This window comes from Ictidomys tridecemlineatus, chromosome 2 (genome assembly GCF_052094955.1).
Source record: "Ictidomys tridecemlineatus isolate mIctTri1 chromosome 2, mIctTri1.hap1, whole genome shotgun sequence".
In the NCBI taxonomy this organism is placed as follows: domain Eukaryota; kingdom Metazoa; phylum Chordata; class Mammalia; order Rodentia; family Sciuridae; genus Ictidomys; species Ictidomys tridecemlineatus.
Window position 1 is genome coordinate 75,483,254 of NC_135478.1, and position 16,647 is coordinate 75,499,900.

Below are 16,647 nucleotides of genomic sequence, written 5' to 3' on the forward strand. Positions count from 1 at the left end.
CCCTTAGCCAAACTAATCAAAATAGAGAGATGACCCAAATCAACAAAATTAGAGTTGAGAAAAGAGATATCACAACAGGCATTTCTGAAATCCAGAGGATCATCAGGAAGAAATTTTGAAAATGTATATTCCAATAAATTAGAAAATCTAGAAGATAGCAATTTCTAGACACATGTGACTTTTATAATTAAACCAGGAAGATATAGAAAATCTATACAGACCAATAATAATCGAAGAATTTAAAAGAGTAATAAAAAATCTTCCAACCAAGAATAGCCCAGGACTAAATGATTCTTAGTTGAGTTCTACCAGATCTTTAAAGAACTAATGGCAATCTCTTCAATCTTTTCCATGAAAAATGGAAGGAACACTCCCAAATTGATTCTATGGAGCTATCTCCCTGATATTAAAACCAGATAAAGACACATCATGTAAAAAAAAATCTACAGACCAATATCCCTAATGAACCCAAAGACAAAAATCCTTACTAACATATTAACAAGCTCCATTTGAAAGTACACTAAGAAGATTGTACACCATGATCAAGTTGATTTCATCCTAGCGATGCAAATTAATAAATGTAACTCATGACATAAATAGAATAAAGGGGGGAAATCACATTTTCATCTCAATAGATGTAGGAAAAAACTAACTAAGTGCAACAGCCATGCATGTTAAAAACATTGAAGAACCTAGGGATATAAGGAACTTACTTTACCACTATAAAGTCTATAAATGATAAACCCAAAACTAACATCATAATGAAATGGAAAAAATTTCAAATTGTTTTCTCTACAATCAAGAACAAGATAAGGATGTCCATTTACATCGTTACATATTCAGTAAAGTTCTTGAGACCCTAGCAAGAAAAATTAGGCAAAAGAAGGAAATTTAAAGGATAGAAGTAGGAAAAAAGAAGTCAAATTATCTGTTTGCAGAAGACATGATCCTATACTTAGAATTTCAAAAAATTCCACCAGAAGACTTACAGAGCTGATTTTTAAAAACTTGGAATGTAGCAGGAAACAAGATCCATATACAAAACTCAATAGCTTTCTAATAATCCAACAATGAATCTGCTAAAAAGGAAATCAGGAAAACAATTCCATTCACAATCCTCAAAAAATAAGTAATAAAATACCTGTGGACAAACCTACCAAAGGGTGTGAAAAACCTTTGCACTAAAAACTAGAACACAGCGAGGCTGGGGCTCAGCAGTAGCACTCTTGCCTGGCATGTGTGAGGCACTGTGTTCAATTCTCAGCACCACATATAAATAAAATAAAGGTCTATCAACAACTAAAATATATATTTTTTAAAAAGTAGAACATTGAAGCAAGATATTAAAAAATTTAAGATGGAAAGACCTCCCATGTTCTTGGACAGACATAAGTAATAGTGAAAATGGTCACACTACAAAAAAAAAAACCTATAGATTTACTGTAATCCTCATCAAAATACCAATGACATATTTCACAGAAATAGAAAAAAGTCCTAAAATTCATAAGGAAGATCAATAATAGCCAAAGCAATACTGATCAATGAGAGCAATGCTAGAGGCATCACAATTCTGATCTCAAATTATACTATAGAACTACCGTAACAAAAATAGCATGGTACTGGAATAAAAATCAACATGAAGACCAATGGAGTAGAACAGAAGACGGAGAGACAAGTCCACAGACACAGTCATCTGATCCTTGACAAAAGTGCCAAAAACTCATGCTGAAGAAAAGAGAGTTATTTTACAAATGGTACTAGAATAAAGGGCAGGGGGCAGGGGGGACAGGTAGCCATATGTAGACATCTGATCCTTGACAAAAGTGCCAAAAACTCATGCTGAAGAAAAGAGAGTTGTTTTACAAATGGTACTGGAATAAAGGGCAGGGGGCAGGGGGGACAGGTAGCCATATGTAGAAGAATAAACTAGATTCCTGTCTCAACTCACACAAAAATTCAAAGCGGATAAAAGACCTAAGAATTAGATCAGAAACACTGTGATTGCTATAAGAAAACAGGTTAAATACTGTGACATATTGGCACAGGCACCAACTTCCTTAATAAGACCCCTGAAGTTCAGGAAGTAAAACCAAAAATCAATAAGTGGGACAGCATCAAATTAGACATTTCTGCCCCTGGTACCAAAAAACAAGTAATATGCAGGCAAGGGATTGTAAAAGTCAAATTTCCTTAAGGAGAACCAGTGGAAAAATTTGAGTTTGACAGCATGGTCAGTACTATAACTAGCAGACATAATGATATCTAAACTTACCAACACAAGAAACTCACAGAATAGCAAACACTCTACTCTAGACATTTGAGGTCAAATACAAATAATTTCTTGTATGCCCCTGCAGGCAGATGAAAACACTGAAAAGGGAAAGAAGAGAAAGGAAATAATGCCAATATCATGCAAATTACTGTCTTATTTTTTAGTCTTTAAAATGTTTAAATACTTCAGGCTGATTTTGCTTTTTATTAGCTCTGTATAGTTTGGTTAGTAAAGAACTGACTTAGTTTTATATTTAAGCTTCTATTAATTGTTTTCTTTGATGATATTTGTTTCTCTATTTTCCTTTTATACTCTCAATTTTTATATATTTGGTTAAATCTGTTCAGAGCTTTGTCCTCATGGCAAAATATAACTTCATACTTCCTGACCTGATTGCTCACTCCACCCCCTCCTCCTCCTCCTCCCTTCTCCCTTATTGTAGTGTTCAGAGAGTGCTTGGGTTGTGGATCTGAATAGAGCAGTGCTTTCAGGTAAGCATCACACATACCTATAATTACACTGAAAATGGGAGGGAGTTGTAAAGTGCTATTATAACACAATACCATTGATAAGAGCGAGGAGTGACCCTTTTGTTTCATTTTGACATGGTAGGTTTTGAAATAAATATTGATTCAATAGGGCAAAACAAAAAAAAGGGTGGGGGGAAGACATCTAGGAAGCAATGGAGAATGTGCTCACTCATTCACTCCCGCTCCCCCTCCTGCTCTCTCCACACTCACACTTCCTCCTCTTCATCCCCTTTGAGTTCCTTGATCCTTTCTTTTCAATTCAGGATAGGATTCCTGGAACTAGCTGCCTGTTGGGGAAGAATTATTTTTTAATTGTATAATCTAGACAGAGTCACCCAGGGCAGAAGAACTGAGGTGTCGGGTGCCCAGAGCACAGCCACAGGTATCTCCAGGCCCCCTCCAGCAAGAAGGAACCTAGCTTCTCTACTCCAACCCCAGCATCCTGCCTGGCTGTGCAGGGTTGCTCAGCACAACCAGGTGAAGAACCAGGGCACAGCTAAGAAGGAGATGAAGGAGTGCTACAGAGAAATGTAGCAAACACTGAAGACCCACGGACCTCAGGTATCTGATAAGACCAGCGCCTTCAGGAAAAGGCATAAAAAGTGGCAAAGAGGGAATTAGGAAGGGCAGAAAAGATGAGTTTATAGATAAGAAATAGACACAAAGAGGAAAAAAATTACATGCTGATGCTGGTGCCATTATCCTCATCCTCAGGATCTGTGAAACAGACTTCCCCATGCACAAGGGCAGCGATGATAATCGTGTGGCCTTGGAGAAAGGAAGGACAGAGTTAAAGTCAAGCCAAGAACCTGAGCCCCTGCTGCTCCTGGTGTTCTAGAACCCACAGTCACAGCTCCATTCTCCTCATTTCTGGACTCCTGTGTGCAGGTCTCGGTCACTTCACCACTGCAATGAGGTCTAGAAGCTCCAGCCCTGTTTTCCAGGCCAAGTTCACATCTCCAAGAGGCTGCCATTGTCTCCAGGGTTTTCTGGACATGTTCCTGACTTCCCTTCCCTGACATCCTCCCTCACACCACCTGTCTCTTTCCTCTTCCCTGGTTCTCTCCAGCTTCCTTTCATGTGTGTGTCTACTATGAGGACATTGGTGGAAAGATTAAGGATACACTACCACCCTCCCTAATTAATCAATTGACCACTCCTTCCAAGCCCAAGAGCACCTTTCTCAGGACCAAAACTGTGCTGGTATTATGGGAAAGAATGACAACCAACACACATGCCAAGTGAGTTTTCTGGGCCTGGGGTGACATTAGGGTTGTGGGAGGTTTTATCTTTCCCCAAAATTCCATAACTAATTACAGAAGATGAACCCAAGTTCATAAGAGTAACTTGTCCAAGTCCCCAAGTATACAAGTAGCAAGTACACAAGTGAAAACAGGTGTGTTGGTGGCAATATAAAAGAAATGGGATCTGCCAGCTGTGGGAGACTGAGAGGGAAGATGCCCAGTACACCTGAGAGTAAGGACCAGGCAGAGGCCCAGCTGAAGTGCAGGAATGGGGTACTGGTGTCCAGAAGGAGCGGTACAGAGAAAGGAGCAGTGACATCCTGGATCTGAATGACACTCCAGAGCAGTGACATCCCACAGGCTTCTTCCTGAGCCTGTCCAGTTCTAGGACAGGTAGCCAACAGGGTCATGAGGGCCCAGAGGGGCTTGAAAGACAGATGGACACAGGACTCTCAAATAAAAGCAAATTCAGGTTTTCACTCTAGTCCCAGGATGTAGAAATTAGCAAAGAAGAGGTGAGAAATGTGGTCAAGGATATATTTCTCAACCCTCTTCTCCAGAGGCACCAAGAAGCATGTGTGGGAAGCCCAGAGGAAACATTCCTGAACTCCCCAGAACCTGGAACAGCCTTTGAAACCAAGGAGTGGACAAGAGGACAGAAGAGAAAGTGATGGTATAGGGCCAAATGTGCAGAGGAGCAGGTCAACTCCTGACCACCACCTGGTACAATTAAGAACTCTGTCTAGTTTCACACAGTACCTCCGAGGGAGAGTGTCCTACCAGATGCCTTCCATTGTGGTTCAGTACCCAAAGCCTGGTTTCCAAGAGATGCTGACTGATTAAAGTCAAGTACTGAGGTATTTGGAAATGGCAGAAGTAGGAGAAAGCAAATCTTATTAAGACTGAGTTAACTAGCAAAGCAAAAAAAGAAAAAGCTATAAGTAGTATGCTCAAAGCCAGTAGACAGACCTATGACCTTAAAATAGGAAAGCAACACATATTTCCTGTTTCCTTCTCTTTTATCTCCAAATAAACAAGCAGACTCAACTCCTCCGAGGCACCTACCTGCAGATTTCATCCTCACTGCTCAAATCTAATCTTCTGCTGATGATCCACTCTTTAGAGACACAAACATCAGTAGCAATGTTAATTGAGAGAGTCTCACCCCTTTCTTCCACACCCCTTGGGTTCAAGGTGGTTGGCATGGTTGGATGTGTCTTGCCTGCCAAGTTCATGTGCTTAAGCTTTGGTCCTCGGTTTGGCCTGGTTGGGAGGTGTGAACCCTGTAAGAGGTGGGGCCTGGTGAAGGGTCACAAAGGGCACCATCCTCAGAGAGACAGAGTTTCCTCACACCCTGGTCAGTTCCCTCAAGGGACATGTGTCACAAAACATGCAAACCAGGTCTCTGAATCCCCAGGCTCCCGTCTCACAGCGTGATACCTGCCTCTCACACGTGCACCCACCATCATGTCACCCATATTATTGGGATGCAGCCCAGTGGGCTTTTCATCATGCCAGGCAAATGCAAGGGCCATGCTGTCAAATGTCCACACCTGGGAGTTACGCACACCTCTACCTTATAATGTCCCCATCTGCAGGTGTTTTGTTCAGAAATAGAAAATAAACAAATACCCTAAATCACACAGGATCACCAGGATCTGTTCTGTGTTTTCAGACTCTCCCTGGGTTTGGTGGAGTCAGTCAACAAGGCACTGCAACCAGTCACCAGCCTTCAAGGGAAAGAGAGGAGTTGAAGGAATCACGGGCCCAAATTGCTCTCTTCTCCACACATATCAACCTGGAATTGCAACCGTGATGAACCCATGTGAGAGTAGTGATTTGAAACCTGGCTGTGTTTACGCTGGGAACTTCCTGTGTGATGGTATAGGTCAAGATGACGGCAGCCAGAGGACGTTATGTGCAAAGGTGTGGAGCTTTATCTAGTCGGAAACTTGAGTTCAGGCACGAACACCCAGGAGAAATCTGAACATAACAATATAACCCTAATGTCTCACCATTCCTATGTCCTTCAGATTGCCTGCTCTGCAGAAACTTCCCACAAATAACCTTTTGATGAAACCTATATGATAAATGTGCTGTCCTGGCTCTGGGTCAAACTCCATCAGCTTTTTCTGGCCCCAACTTTTTCTCTGTGTGTGTATGTTTGTCTTTTCTTCATCTCCCATCACCCCTCACCAGTTTTCTGAATTAATGGCCATGGCAAACACATTTTGTAGTTATGAACCCAGTGAACAGGCCCTGTGCCCAACTCAAGAGCAGGTACCCATAACATAAAAGGAGTGTTCACTGTCCATTATGAATCCAACACATGCACACATGTTAGCACTTGAAATACGGCTAGTGGAATAAGTTCTGAGTATTTAATTGTAGAGTCCAAAGAGGAGGAAGACATGGCCTTCCTTACCTAGTTTTTCCCTTGCAGAGGAGTTAGCTGGCCTAATATACTCACTCATTTACAAACAGTCCCTGGGCACATGCACAAGAGCCAGGAGTTCTGAAATGTCCTGGAAACACTCCATCAGTGAAGTCAACCTTCAGGCCTACATGGCTCCCAACATGACCTGGGACACCTTGTCTAGAGTGATGAGAAAACTAGGCAGAGTGGGGGACATAGCCACTGTCTTGTCTGTTCTCATGCCCGCATCCTGGGGTCAGAGCCTGTATGAGTACCTGGCTCAATGTGGGGCACCGTAGGCTGGACAAGCTGAGGAGCAATCCTTTCCACACTTGAGCATGATCTCTGCTCAAAGGGGGAATGCTCATGGGGACTTTAAAAAGTAGCCCAGGAATGAAGAGGACACAGGCCCTGCCCTCACTGGGAAAAATCAAGACCAGGATCTGCTTACCCAAGAGTGGAAGAACCTGTATAGCATTTGTGGCTGACAATGAGGAGACATATCAGAGACAAGTCTCCAAGTGATGTCCTCCAGGACCACCTAGACTGTGGGATCAGTCCCCATCCATGCTGAATTCTCCCTGTGCTGTAGCTAGACATGCTGTGACTGTGCTGGCTATGTCCCTTAAGCTCCCTCCAATTTGTTTTTTTGTTTGGTTGGTTTGGGGTTTTTTGTTTTGTTTTTTGCGGTCCTGGGGATTGAACCCAGGACCTTGTGCATGCAAGGTAGGTACTCTACCAACTGAGCTATATCCTCAGCCCTCCCTCCAATTTAAACATGTCTCTGGATCACACAACCTTCAGTTAACAGTGACCTGCTGCTGGGGGCCACCCTGAACAGGAGTTGCTGTCCTATTTTGAGGTCATAGGAATAAGAGCTGGTCTGTCTACTGGCTTTGAGCATAATATTTATAGCTTTTTCTTTTTTGCTTTGGTAGCTAAACTCAGTCTTCCTCATAAAATTTTGCTTTCTCCTACTTCTGCCTCTTCCAAATACCTCAGTACTGAGCGAGGAGGTACTGGACTGGCATCACACACATTGCAATGCATGTGGACCTGCCTCTGCTTGGATAGAAAGGTGCAGCTCTGGGAGTGGGTGTCACCCGATGGGATTGAATTACACCCACCTATTTGTTGCAATCCTACCCTTTTGCCCATTTTTTGATAGAATGTTCCATGGATTAACTTCCCCCATTAATAAAACCCAGGTTCGAGGCCTGCTCCTTATCATTCTTACCTGCCTTGCCTCCTTTGTGGGAGCTGGGTCAGAGGGGCCATCACACAACCCAACGAAAAAGGTATTTCTCTGTCTGTGTGTCATTATTTCATGCCAGCCCAGTTCACCAGGAGTGACCCTGCCTGGTTTAGTCATGTGTCACTACAACCTGCTGCCAGGCAGATTCCAGAGACAGGTAAAACCAAGAAACTGGCAAGTCTGAAGTCTGCTTTCCTGTCTCAGATTCTTTCCAGAACTGGGTGTGGCATGTAAGTGGACCTGGGGATCAGTGCAAAGGAAGGGTCATGCCCAGCACTCTCTGCTAAAGATGCATTGTAGAAGATGAATTCTACCTTTCACAGAAAAGCTATGCAAGAATGAGGTTAAGGAGAGAGGAGAGAGGATGGCGGCGAAGGGAGTGCATCACCCCAGTGCGCGCCGCGTCACTGAGCCGGAGAAAGACGATATGAAACGGCTGAAGGCTATCTTGTTGGGAATTTCCAGTGAAATTGAGGCACTCCAGAATCTAGTGGACAGATTTCCATCGTGTGAGGTTCGGCTGTGGGAGCTCCATTTCTCCGCACAGAGGGTCGCATAGCCTGATAGGCGATCGCCCCGCGGCTGGAGTCTGTGGCGCACGCTGGGGTGCAGCAAGGTGCCAGAGCAGGGGAGCAGCGATACGGATTCGGGGGGCTCCCGCCAGTGGTACATTGGCAGTGCTTAGTGCTGAGTTCCGGCTTTGAGACAGAGGAGAGAAGCGGTCCAGCTTGGTTCCAGTCACCGGTCGGACCACAGAGGAGGACAGCAGCCGCCATTTCGGAAAGATGATGTAATCATCCCCATGTTCTACTGATCTCAGCTCATTCAGCTACGGAACAGGTGATTTCAGGCTGGTATTTGCCTGCGTCTAGCAGACAGATTTCTTGCTCAGGATCGGGACTGGGGATCTTGTAGAGAATACTCCTAGAGGCTCGTGCCTGGCAAGGCGTGCGCCGAGCACTGAGCAGCTGGACTCTGGTTCCCGGGGCTAACCTGGCCCAGGTCTGAGGAATCTGCAGAGACTGCCGGTGGAGGCCAGCTCCAAGTGGAGCGTGCGCTGAGCTTGGGGAAACTGGGTTCTGACTCCCGGAACAGTTTTGGCCTGGGGCTGGGGAACCCATGGGGGTCGCTCGCTGGAGCCAGCTCCCAGCAGAGAGTGTATCGGGATCGGAGAGGCGGGGTTCTGGCTACCTAAGCTGCTTTGGCCCAAGGCTAGGGAACCGGCGGTGACTGCTTCTCAGCCAGGGTCCTGCTGGGTGCTGTGGGGGCAGAGTGGAGCTTCCACCTGCGCCCAGAGCAGGCCAAGTGACCCGCTGGCGTGGTATCATGACACCCCAAATGCAGCTGGGGCTGAAGAGAGAAGCTGCCCAAGCCTAGAATAGGACCAGCGACCCCGCTGCACGGTAGCCAAGTAACCTCATTTGGAGTAGGGGCTGTGCAGAGCTGCCATCTGAGCAAGCAGGGCAGGCAGACCTGTGGCCCACTGGCAAGACAGGCCAGGTAGCTTGCCAACGTGGTGGACACGTAACACCGAGGCAGTCGCGTCACACTGGTTGGAGTGGGGGTGGAGCAGGGTCGCCGCCCGGGTCCGGAGGGGGCTCAGCGACCCATTGGAGAGGTAGTCAGGTACCCCCATTGGGAGTGGGGGCTGTGCAGAACTGCGACCCACCGGCCTAGAGGCCTGCCAGCGTGGTAGACACGTCACACCATTGGAGTGGGGACCCAGCAGAGCCACCACCCACATCCAGATCAGGACCAACGACCCCAGGGCATGGTAGTTACATTACCACAATTGGAGTGGGGTCAGAGCAGAACTGCCACCCGTGCCCACAGGGGGGGCAGACCTGCGACCGATCAGTGTGGTAGACAGACCACCCTAATTAGAGGAGGAGCACAGCCACTACCCACCCTGCAAGGGAGACTTCCAAACTATACAAGAGCAATATAAATAAATAGGGGGTAAATTTCAAAAACACAACAGTTGCACCAAGCAGAAAGAAACGCGAGCAGTATGAAAAGACAAGGAAAGAAAGGACCACAAGCAATGCAGGTCAACTCAACTTTAGAAGAGGTAATAGCTGCAACAGATGGAATGTCAGATAAAGAGTACAGGATATATATGCTTCAGATGATCTGGAGTCTCAAGGAAGACATGAGACAGCAAAATCAGACAATGAAAGATCACATTGACAAACAAATCCAGGAAGTAAAAGATCAATTTCACAGGGAGATAGAGGTAATAAAAAAACAAACAAATAGAAATCCTAGAAATGTAGGAAACAATAAACCAACTTAAAAACTCAATTGAGAATACTACCAGCAGAGTAGATCACTTAGAAGAGAGAACATCAGACAATGAAGACAAAGTATTTCAACTGGAAAAGAACATAGACAGCTCAGCAAGTCTGCTAAGAAACCATGAGCAGAACATCCAAGAATTATGGGACAATATCAAAAGACCAAATTTAAGAGTCATTGGGATACAGGAAGGCACAGAGCTCCATACCAAAGGAATAAACAGTCTATTCAGTGAAATTATACGAGAAAACTTCCCAGACTTGAAGAATGAGACAGAATCCCAAATCCTAGAAGCCTACAGGACGCCGAATGTGCAAAATCATAAGAGATCCACACCTAGACACATTATAATGAAGATGTCCAACATACAGAATAAGGAGAGAATTTTAAAAGCTGCAAGAGAAAGAAAGCAGATTACATTTAGGGGCAAACCAATCAGGATAGCAGCTGATCTCTCAACACAGACTCTGAAAGCTAGAAGATCCTGGAATAACATATTTCAAACACTGAAAGAAAATGGGTTCCAACCAAGAATCGTGTATCCGGCGAAATTAAGCTTCAGGATAGAAGATGAAATTAAAACCTTCCACGATAAACAAAAGTTAAAAGAATTCGCAGCTAGAAAACCATCTCTTCAAAAAATCCTTGGCAAAACATTACAGGAAGAGGAAATGGAAAATAACATTGAAAACCAACAATGGGAGGTAGGACAGTAAAGGGGGGAAAGTAGTCAAAGAGGATAACAAATCAGGTTTAGTAACATCAATAAACAAATATGGCTAGAAGAACAAACCATATCTCAATAATAACCCTAAATGTTAATGGCTTAAACTCACCAATTAAGAGACACAGGCGAGTAGAATGGATCACAAAACAAGACCCAACAATATGCTGCCTACAAGAGACGCATCTGGTAGGAAAAGATATTCATAGACTGAAGGTGAAAGGTTGGGAAAAATCATACCACTCATATGGACTGCGGAAACAAGCAGGAGTGTCCATACTCATATCTAATAAAATAGATTTCAAGCCAAAGTTAATCAAAAGGGATAAAGAAGGACACTTCATACTGCTCAAGGGAACCATACACCAACAAGACATAACAATCATAAATATATATGCCCCAAATAATGGTGCAGCTGTGTTCATCAAGCAAACTCTTCTCAAGTTCAAGAGTCTAATAGACCACCATACAATAATCATGGGAGACTTCAACACTCCTCTCTCACCACTGGACAGATCTTCCAAACAAAAGTTAAATAAGGAAACTATAGAACTCAATAACACAATTAACAACCTAGACTTAATTGACATATATAGACTATACCACCCAACATCAAGTAGTTACACTTTTTTCTCAGCAGCACATGGAGCCTTCTCAAAAATAGACCATATATTATGTCACAGAGCAACTCTTAGACAATATAAAGGGGTAGAGATAATACCATGCATCTTATCTGATCATAATGGAATAAAACTGAAAATCAATGATAAAAGAAGGAAGGAAAAAATCAAGCATCACTTGGAGAATGAACAATAGGTTGCTGAATGATCAATGGGTTTTAGAAGACATCAAGGAGGAAATTAAAAACTTCCTAGAGTTAAATGAAAACACAGACACAACATATCGGAATCTATGGGACACATTGAAAGCAATTCTAAGAGGAAAATTCATTGCTTGGAGTTCATTCCTCAAAAAAAGAAAAAATCAACAAATAAATGATCTCATACTTCATCTCAAAATCCTAGAAAAAGAAGAGCAAAACAACAGCAAAAGAAGTAGAAGGCACGAAATAATTAAAATCAGAGCTGAAATTAATGAAATTGAAACAAAAGAAACAATTGAAAAAATTGACAAGACTAAAAGTTGGTTCTTTGAAAAAATAAATAAAATTGACAGACCCTTAGCCATGCTACCGAAGAGAAGAAGAGAGAGAACTCAAATTACTAACATACGGGATGAAAAAGGTAATATCACAATAGACACTTCAGAAATACAGAAGATAATCAGAAATTATTTTGAATCCTTATACTCCAATAAAATAGAAGATAGTGAAGGCATAGATAAATTTCTTAAGTCTTATGATCTGCCCAGATTGAGTCAGGAGGATATAGACAACCTAAACAGACCAATAACAATAGAGGAAATAGAAGAAACCATCAAAAGATTACCAACTAAGAAAAGCCCAGGACCGGATGGGTATACAGCAGAGTTTTACAAAACCTTTAAAGAGGAACTAACACCAATACTTTTCAAGCTATTTCAGGAAATAGAAAAAGAGGGAGAACTTCCAAATTCATTCTACGAGGCCAACATCACCCTAATTCCGAAACCAGACAAAGACACTTCAAAGAAAGAAAACTACAGACCAGTATCTCTAATGAACCTTGACGCAAAAATCCTCAATAAAATTCTGGCGAATCGGATACAAATACATATCAAAAAAATTATACACCATGATCAAGTAGGATTCATCCCTGGGATGCAAGGCTGGTTCAATATACGGAAATCAATAAATGTTATTCACCACATCAATAGACTTAAAAATAAGAACCATATGATCATCTCGATAGATGCAGAAAAAGCATTCGACAAAGTACAGCATCCCTTTATGTTCAAAACTCTAGAAAAATTAGGGATAACTGGAACATACCTCAACATTGTAAAAGCAATCTACAATAAGCCACAGGCCAGCATCATTCTGAATGGAGAAAAATTGAAGGCATTCCCTCTAAGATCTGGTACAAGACAGGGATGCCTTCTCTCACCACTTCTGTTCAACATAGTCCTCGAAACACTGGCCAGAGCAATTAGACAGACGAAAGAAATTAAAGGCCTAAAAATAGGAAAAGAAGAACTTAAATTATCACTATTTGCAGATGATATGATTCTATACCTAGCAGACCCAAAAGGGTCTACAAAGAAGCTATTAGAGCTAATAAATGAATTCAGCAAAGTGGCAGGATATAAGATCAACATGCATAAATCAAAGGCATTCCTGTATATCAGCGACAAATCCTCTGAAACGGAAATGAGGACAACTACTCCATTCACAATATCCCCCCAAAGTATAAAATACTTGGGAATCAACCTAACAAAAAAGGTGAAAGACTTATATAATGAAAATTACAGAACCCTAAAGAAAGATATAGAAGAAGACCTTAGAAGATGGAAAAATATACCCTGCTCATGGATAGGCAGAACTAACATCATCAAAATGGTGATATTACCAAAAGTTCTCTATAAGTTCAATGCAATGCCAATCAAAATCCCAACAGCATTTCTTGTAGAAATAGATAAAAGAATCATGAAATTCATATGGAATAATAAAAGACCCAGAATAGCAAAAACAATGCTAAGCAGGAAGTGTGAATCAGGCGGTATAGCGATACCAGACTTCAAACTATACTACAGAGCAATAGTAACAAAAACAGCATGGTACTGGTACCAAAACAGGCGGGTGGACCAATGGTACAGAACAGAGGACACAGTAACCAATCCATAAAACTACAACTATCTTATATTTGATAAAGGGGCTAAAAGCATGCAATGGAGGAAGGATAGCATCTTCAACAAATGGTGCTGGGAAAACTGGAAATCCATTTGCATCAAAATGAATCTGAATCCCTATCTCTCACCATGCACAAAAGTTAACTCAAAATGGATCAAGGAACTTGATATTAAATCAGAGACACGGCATCTGATAGAAGAAAAAGTTGGTTATGATCTACATACTGTGGGATTGGGCCCCAAATTCCTCAATAGGACACCCATAGCGCAAGAGTTAACAACTAGAATCAACAAATGGGACTTACTCAAACTAAAAAGTTTTTTCTCAGCAAAAGAAACAATAAGAGAGATAAACAGGGAGCCTACATCCTGGGAACAAATCTTTAATCCACACACTTCAGATAGAGCCCTAATAACCAGAATATACAAAGAACTCAAAAAATTAGACAATAAGATAACAAATAACCCAATCAATAAATGGGCCAAGGACCTGAACAGACACTTCTCAGAGGAGGACATACAATCAATCAATAAGTACATGAAAAAATGCTCACCATCGCTAGCAGTCAGAGAAATGCAAGTCAAAACTACCCTAAGATACCATCTCACTCCAGTAAGATTGGCAGCCATTAGGAAGTCAAACAACAATAAGTGCTGGAGAGGATGCGGGGAAAAGGGCACTCTTGTTCATTGCTGGTGGGACTGCAAATTGGTGCAGCCAATTTGGAAAGCAGTATGGAGATTTCTTGGAAAGCTGGGAATGGAACCACCATTTGACCCAGCTATTCCCCTTCTCGGTCTATTCCCTAAAGACCTAATAAGAGCATGCTACAGGGACACTGCTACATCAATGTTCATAGCAGCACAATTCACGATAGCAAGATTATGGAATCAGCCTAGATGCCCTTCAATAGATGAATAGATAAAAAAAATGTGGCATTTATACACAATGGAGTATTACTCTGCATTAAAAAATGACAAAATCATAGAATTTGGAGGGAAATGGATGGCATTAGAGCAGATTATGCTAAGTGAAGCTAGTCAATCTTTAAAAAACAAATACCAAATGACCCCTTTGATATAAGGGGAGTAAACAAGGACAGGGTAGGGACGAAGAGCTTGAGAAGAAGATTTACATTAAACAGGGATGAGAGGTGGGAGGGAAAGGGAGTGAGAAGGGAAATAGCATGGAAATGGAAGGCGGCGATCCTCAGGGTTATACAAAATGATATATAAGAGGAAAGGAAGGGTAAGACAAGATAATATAAATGGAAGAAATGATTTACAGTAGAAGGGGTAGAGAGAGAAAAGGGGAGGGGAGGGGAGGGGAGGGGGGATAGTAGAGAATAGGACAGACAGCAGAATACATCAGACACTAGAAAGACAATATGTCAATCAATGGAAGGGTAACTGATGTGATACAGCAATCTATATACGGGGTAAAGTTGGGAGTTCATAACCCGCTTGAATCAAACTGTGAAATATGATGTATTAAGAACTGTGTAAGGTTTTGAACGACCAACAATAAAAAAAAAAAAGAATGAGGTTAAGTGTCAAGAGTGAAGCATCATGAACCACCCAGGAGCAATATAGCGACCTACTGACAGATGAAGTTCATTATTAAGCGAAGTTAGTACTGGCCCATAAACAGGAATTAGGAAACATGACTCTGACCTTGTCAAACCCTGGGTTCAGATGGGATACCTTCCCCACCCATGTTAACTGATGTTTAATTGTCATGCAAAGACCTGCACACACGGGCTGGGGGTGTGGCTCACAGGTAAAGCGCTCGCCTAGCATGCGAGAAGCACTGGGTTCAATCCTTAGCACCACATAAAAATAAAATAAAGATATTATGTCCACCTATAACTAAAAAATAAACATTTTTTTAAATAAAAGACCTGCACATAAACAAATTTACACTTTAATTTACATGCATCCTTAATCATGCTCTGTGGTGATGGTATTTTTGGATGAAAACATTGACATAGTGAGACTAGGGGAATATGTATCTAGAAAAATAAATAAAAACCCAAAAGCTCACCTCCAGACCACTCTGGATTGTGCCACATGAAGGCCCACATAGACCCTCATGGACCCAACCCCACACCACCTAAAGGAAACACAGTTGCTTCTATGGACTACAAACAATGGCCATGGTGCTTTCTCTGGAAAATCAAGTTCTACAACCATATGCCCAATCCTCATTCACAGCAGGATGCTTTCATCACCAGGGCTCTGCATACTAAAGCCAGCAAGACTGTCCCACCTTCTAATCATCTAGATCATCCTCAGCAAATGAGCGGGTCCAGGACACATACCATATTTGGTTCCTTTTGGATCTACCTGAACTTAAAGAAAGTCACTATAAAGATCAGACCATACTCTGTCCTGTGTGCACAGACCTTTTTATTCACTTGGTAACATTAAAAAACCAGAGGAAAGACAGCAGTTAAGACAAGGGAACTCAAAGGCAAGAACAGAGCCAGCCTCCTCCTGTGGAAAGACACAAGCTCTTCATGGGGTGTGGATGCTTCAAGTCCATGTTGGCTGACAATTACAAATTTCTTTTGCCAGGAGGGAAAACTGTTGCTGAGGGAAAAGCATGCTACCATACAGGGGGGAGAAAGGCTGTCTTTTTTTTTTTAAAGAGTGAGAGAGAGAGAGAATTTTTTAATATTTATTTATTTATTGGTTTTTGGCAGACACAACATCTTTGTTGGTATGTGGTGCTGAGGATCGAACCTGGGCCGCACGCATGCCAGGCGAGCACGCTACCGCTTGAGCCACATCCCCAGCCCCTCATTTTTCTTAATATTGTTTTAGTTGTAGATGGATACAATGCCTTTATTATTTATTTATTTATTTCTATATGGTGCTGAGGATCAAACCCAGTGCCTCACACATGCAAGGCAAGCACTCTGCCACTGAGCCCCAGCCCCAGCCCAAAGGCTGTCATTTTTAAAAATTTTTTTTTTTGAGAGAGAGAGAGAGAGAGAGAGAGAGAGAGAGAGAGAGAGAGAGAGAGAAAGAGGAGAAAGAATTTTTTAATATTTATTTTTCAGTTTTCGGTGGACACAACATCCTTATTTTTTATTTTTATGTGGTGCTGAGGATCGAA

At 42.3% G+C, this 16,647-nt stretch overlaps 1 long non-coding RNA gene across 5 annotated transcripts in view; it reads right to left on the reverse strand.

The window, feature by feature from the left end:
• LOC110596965 (uncharacterized) overlaps window positions 1-16,647 on the reverse strand; it is a 62,187-nt gene that overhangs the window by 20,377 nt on the left and 25,163 nt on the right. The window contains exon 4 of one of the 5 annotated variants that reach the window (XR_013434656.1): window positions 3,483-3,570. The exons of the other annotated variants lie outside the window; for them this stretch is intronic. This is a non-coding gene — a long non-coding RNA (uncharacterized LOC110596965). The remainder of the gene's footprint in view (window positions 1-3,482; window positions 3,571-16,647) is intronic. 5 annotated transcript variants of the gene reach the window in all.